This window comes from Prunus mume, linkage group LG5, assembly GCF_029339155.1.
Source record: "Prunus mume cultivar Tortuosa linkage group LG5, ASM2933915v1, whole genome shotgun sequence".
In the NCBI taxonomy this organism is placed as follows: Eukaryota; Viridiplantae; Streptophyta; class Magnoliopsida; order Rosales; family Rosaceae; genus Prunus; species Prunus mume.
Window position 1 is genome coordinate 27,670,230 of NC_142702.1, and position 6,712 is coordinate 27,676,941.

Genomic DNA, 6,712 nt, shown 5'->3' on the forward strand with positions numbered 1-6,712 from the left:
TGGTTATTTTTATATTTTAATTTCTTTGTTTATTCCTAAGGTTTTCAAGAGTATTTAAATATATTTTAACCGTGAATAAGGTTATGTTTTGTTATTCCAGTTTATTAAATAAACCTTGAGATTTCCTTATATCTTCTTAGTGAAGTCCATATCAAATAAACCGGCCACTATGCCGTCCTATGATTCTGTTCTTGTACATAAATATATGTTCACATTTTGTTATATATATGTGGATTGCCGTCACCACCTACTACATAAAAACCGACCACAATTGTTCAACCGTCTTCTTCTTCATGCAAGCACAACCTATTTATTATGACAGCTGCCCATACTTTTGGTTTTGAGTTGTATTGGTTTTGAGTTGTATGAGTCAATCGTGCATCCCTCTGAAATATATAAAAGTTGAAATTGGGAGCTTGTGGGAAGAAGAAGTGACCAACTTTTGTGGCTACGGTACGTAAAACTTTTACATACACACAGAACACAACACAATTAATACGAGTTGCCCACCCCCTCCTGAATAAATATTTGTCAATTTGCTACGGCATGCAGCTGGCCACCAAAACATATATTAAGTCGGCTCACCATCATTATTCTTAGTTTAATGAATAAAACATACATCATAATATTCCCATTGACATCCAAATTCTCATCTTACGACTTTCTTTTTTATTTTGTCAAACAAATTTCGTTTTCTCTCCTTTGAATTAATCACATGCATTACTTGATGCTGCTCCTTCCTCCACCTGTCACATATATATATATATAGAAGATTGTACCTATCGTTTGTTTGTTTTTTCCTACGAATTTACGTATTATTTTTATGTACATTCAATAAAATAACATTAGCAAATGTCTTGTTTAATATAATTGTTTAACGTCTTTTGAATACAACTAATTAATCGCATGCTATTTATAATTTAATTTTGACTAAACGCAAAGATCCAAATCATAGTCTCTATGTCGGCTCCATCCTTGTCACCAAAATAATGTACACATATAATATAATTTAATTAGGATTATTATCAAGCACATCATGTCATTATCCATAATTTAATACAAGAGCGATAGCGGTCCAACTAAGCCACAGCTATTCAGGAAAGCAAAATTCCGAAAGCGGTTGCTTCTCTTGCTCTCTTCCATTGAGAAAAGAAAACCCACTTGCTTGACACATGACACTACAATCCTTCGTACAACCATGGCCTACGTGGGGTGGGACCGTGGCATCCATGAATTAATATACATATATAATAGCATGCAAGTTGATCAAATTATCTTTTGCAAGTGGAATGTTGCGATACAAAGAACTTGCATGCGGTTGTTTGCTTCATTTGAAACGATGGACGAAAGTCATTGCATACGTTTGATTATTTTAGAGACAACGGAGTGAAAGGTCGAACACCACGTGGTTATTGAATTCGACCATTCAAGGTCAGACAAGCACCAATGTTTTCAAATCTGCTCACTACGACAACTAAAACCTACACTGTAGTGAAGGATTATAGTTACATGTCCTCATAGGGAGTTGTTAAATATGCTTTCCGTACTTATTGAACGAAAAGTCACGGATAATTATGGTTATTGATTTGATGAGTTCGGTTACTGTGACTTCTTGTTCAATAAGCACGGAAAACTATTTTAACAATTCCTTGCAAAGACACGGATGATATCAAAGTTACCCTGACTTCTTGTTCAATAAGCGTGGAAAACTATTTTAACAACTCCCTGCAAAGACACGGATGATATCAAAGTTATCGTGACTTCTTGTTCAATAAGCGCGGAAAACTATTTTAACAACTCCCTGCAAAGACACGGATGATATCAAAGTTATCGTGACTTCTTGTTCAATAAGCGCGGAAAACTATTTTAACAACTTCCTACAAAGATACGGATGATATCAAAGTGAAGATAAGAAGAAGATATTTTATAAAATTGGTGAAACTAAAGGCTTGTTTTTTCCTTTCAATTCCGATGTTATCTTATTGAACACATACGCACTGGGGAACATTAATAATTGTTTGGATTGTTTTGGAGCTGGATCCTTCAAGTTTGATATTTCTTTTGTCAAACAATTTATGGCAGTCTGGTTTTCAATATCTTTGCCAGGCTCGATAGTCATGCATGGACCCCAAAGATAAGTAATTAAATCATGAAAAGGAAATATGCAATTAATACAATTTGATACTTTTCTTTATTTGGCTGAATTTTCAGATAGATGATGAATTTGGGAAGTCCTGTAAGTTTCGAAAAAGGTGGAAAATGTTATATATTTTTTTTTCGTGGATGAGACCACCATAACCATTGATGTCTTGTTGTGCCTTTTAGATACAATATGATTTATTTATACTTGTATTTTTGCTTATACATATACATCAGTTGGATCAACGCCATTGTCCTTGGTTCATCCAAAAACAATAAGAACGTCATCGTCGTAGAATATTAAAATTAGACAAATAACTTCCTTCCAACGACACTTGTGGAACTGCTCTCGTCACGTCGCAAGTTCATCATTGGCCAGTTCATAATGAAACCTTATCAATAAAACTACAATTTTGTAACCGAAGAAAAAATCATCTATAAATTTATTTATTTATTTTTACACATGCAAATCATCGTTGTGAAGTAAGTTGGTCAAGACGATGTACATATTCTTTTATATTCAAGTTGATCATGATTAATTAGAAAAAAACATGAAACTAAGAAAGGTTGTTGGAAAAACAATTATTAATGACTGATTAAAACAATTATATAAACAGAATTTATAACAATCTATAACACAGAATATAATATATAAACAATAAATAAAACTGACTTGAATTCGAGATAGAGGCTTGCAGATTTGATGCAATGTCCTAAAGATAATTTCACCCTTATCGGTGTTTGAAGTTTTACAGATGATCGCCTCCCGAATTCAACTATCTGTATTCTAAGTCCTAGCACTCGGACTTGGAATCTGCGAACGTTGTTTGTTTTCCTCTCAGACAATATGAAATGCTTGTAGAATGCTTTTTTCTTTTTATTGAACGTATGAGGCCTTGTTTGATTTAAATAAACTTCTGAAACCTTATCAGAATAGTCACAACTGTTAGAAAACAGTTAATAAAACTAATCCGAATTAATAAAAAATTATTAATTCGAAACCAAAAAATAATTTTAAATCTGAAAGTGCCCCATATATTTTTTTTATAACATTCAAAGCCCAAATCGTTTTTGAAGCTCAAATTGCTTCCACTTGGCCTACTTCCATTTACTAAGTGTGACACTTCCACACTTATAAGGACCTCACTCTTTCTACTTTCTACCAATGTGGGACAAAGGTTCTTGAATTTCATTCAAACTTCCAACAATACCCCACATTTGAATCGAAATTCTAGACCCCACATTTGAAATGTTATACTTTTACTGCTAAATGAATGTAATGCATTTGAGAGAAAACAGATGTTATATACATCAGGAAAAGTGTCTTTTGGACTTGAACTTACCCTAGTGAAAACATATCGGATTTACTTGATGACGCAGTGGATATAGTTGATCTTGAACTGTTCACCGTTATAGTAAACCTAGACAATATGTCTCACACATATAACATCTTAACAAACGTTAGTTCATACGTTTTTGTTCATTTTGGTCCTGAACATATCCCAAGTTTCATGAGAGCTTTAGAGAACTTAGCCTTTTATTTTCCGTTCTCATAAATGCGACCCCACATTTACTCCCATATAGGTGACACCAATTAAGAGTTTTCTGCCTAAACTCCTCTTAATAAGATATTAATGTCATTAAATGCAAAGCATAACCTTCACATCAATAGACAACACACTAATCATCATAGGAATGAGTTAAATTGTGTTTTCAACTTTTGAATCTTACCCAACCAGTTTGCCTATTGAACCTAGACCATGGGATCTCCAATCAACTAGGTTAGGTTTCCGTCAGGTTTGATTCATTGGATTGGCTTCAATCTCATTCCCCTCGATGTAAATTTGATTTGCTCTCTTGGTAGGCCTTTTGTCAAAGGATCTGCAATATTTTCCTTTGACTTTACATAGTCAATGGATATAATTCCATTTGAGAGCAATTGTCTAATTGTATTATGCCTACGCCTGATATGTCTTGACTTTCCATTGTATACAGCACTCTTGGCTCTTGCTTGTGCTGTCATACTATCACAATGTACACAAATTGCTGTCACAGGCTTAGGCCACATTGGAATGTCCTCTAGGAAGTTTCTCAGCCATTCTGCTTCTTCAGCAGCTTTATCTAAAGCTACAAACTCTGATTTCATTGTAGAGCATGCTATACATGTCTATTTAGAGGATTTCCAAGATATTGCAGCTCCACCTAATGTAAATACATATCCACTAGTTGATTTGGTTTCTGTACTGTCAGAAATCCAATTTGCATTACTATAGCTTTCTAGAACTGGTGGATATCTAATGTAGTGCAATTCATAGTCTTGGGTGTATTTCAAATATCTTAGCACCTTGATTAGTGCCTCCCAATGATCATGTCCAGGATTGCTTGTGTATCTACTAAGCCTGCTTACTGAATAAGCTAAGTCTGGCCTAGTAGAATTCATTAAATACATTAGGCTCCCAATTACTTAGGAATACTCCAATTGGGAAATTGCATCTCCACTATTTTTTTTTTTTAAACTTGCAATTTACATCAAAAGGAGTCACAGCAGGTTTGCAGTCAAATTGACCAAACTTTCTTAAAAAAAATTCTGCATAATTGGATTGAGTAAGAATATACCCATCATTATTTCCTTTGATTTGAATTCCCAGAATCACATCAGCTTGACCTAAGTCTTTCATGTCAAAACTTGAATTCAACATCTTCTTTGTAGAATTTATTGCATCCTTACTTGTTCCCATTATGAGCATGTCATCAACATATAAACATACAAGAACACAAGAATTCTTGTTGCTTTTTATGTAAACACACTTGTCACATTCATTGATCTTAAATCCGTGTAACATCATTGTATGATCAAACTTTTGATGCCATTGTTTTGGAGCTTGTTAAGTCCATATAAAGACTTAACAAGTTTACAGACTTTAGTTTCTTGACCTTTTACCACAAAACCTTCTAGTTGTTCCATGTATATTTCTTCATCTAATTCCCCATTTAAGAAAGTTGTTTTTACATCCATTTGATGTATGTCTATATTGTGTATTGCATCTATAGCAATAAACATCCTTATAGATGTAATTCTTGATACTGGAGAATAAGTGTCGAAATAATCCAACCCTTCCTTTTGCCGATACCTTTTAGCAACTAAACGTGCCTTGTATTTATCAATAGTACCATTCTTTTAAAAATCCATTTATATCCAATTGGTTTGTTACCATGTGGTAAATCAACCAATTCCCACGTATGATTCTGCATAATGGATTCTACTTCGCTATTAACAGCTTCCTTTCATAAAGGAGCCTCAGGTGAAGCCATAGCTTCCTTATAAGTTTGTGGTTCTTCTTCAGTTAGGAAACTTACAAAATCTGGTCCAAAACTTTTTGGTGTTTTAGTCCTCTTTCCTCTTCTAGGTTTCACTTCTTTTTCTTGGACACCTGAAGATGATGGTTCATCAGGATTTCCATCATGTACTTTCCTTTTGTTTGAACCGGACCTCTTTTCTTTGTAAGGAAAAATTTCATCAAAGAAATCAGCGTCAATATATTCTATAATTGTGTAAACATGTATATCAGAAATATCAAATGTAATAACTAAAAATCTATATGCAGCACTTGTATTAGCAAAACCTATGAAAACACAATCAATAGTTTTAGGTCCAAGTTTTACCATTTTTGGTAAGGGTACTTGTACTTTAGCTAGGCAACCCCACACTTTCAGTGTTTTGTATCTAGGAATCCGTCCTTTCCACATATCATAAGGAGATTGTTTACTCTTCTTATGCGGAATTCTGTTCAAGATGTGATTTGCAGTAAGTAAGGCTTCACCCCACAGATTGTGTGGAAGCCCAGAGCTATTCAACATGGAATTTATCATATCCTTCAAAGTTCTATTTTTCCTTTCTGCTACACCGTTTTGTTGCGGTGTATATGGTACAGTGGTTTGATATATAATTCCATGAGTTGCACAAAAATTAGAAAATGCAGTGGACTCATATTCTCCACCTCTATCTGATCTAAGTGCTTTCACTTTTCTATCAAGTTGATTCTAACTTCTACCTTGTATGTCTTAAACATCTGTAAGGCTTCATCCTTGCTATGTATTAAGTATACATAACAATACTTACTGCAATCATCTATAAATGTTATATAATAATTTTTCCCACCACGAGTTGGTGTAGATTTGAAGTCACAAAGGTCACTATGAATTAATCCAAGTAATTCATTTGACCTTCCTTGAACAGATTTAAAGGTTTGCCTAGAAAACTTGGATTCTGTACAAGTTTCACACTTATTATCAAAGTTAATATCAAATTTAGGTAATAAACCTAGATGCATCACTCTATGCATAGATCGATAATTTACATGACCTAATCTAGCATGCCAAATATTAGAAGACTCAGCAAAGTAAACGGAAACTTTATTTATATTATTATTAAAAGCATCATTGCCAGTTACATTGAGTTTAAACAAGCCATCAGCAAGGTAACCCTTTCCTACAAACAGCCCTCCTTTGGTTAGGATGAACTTGTCAGATTCAAATACAAGTTTGAAACCCTTCTTACTAAGACTAAGGTCAG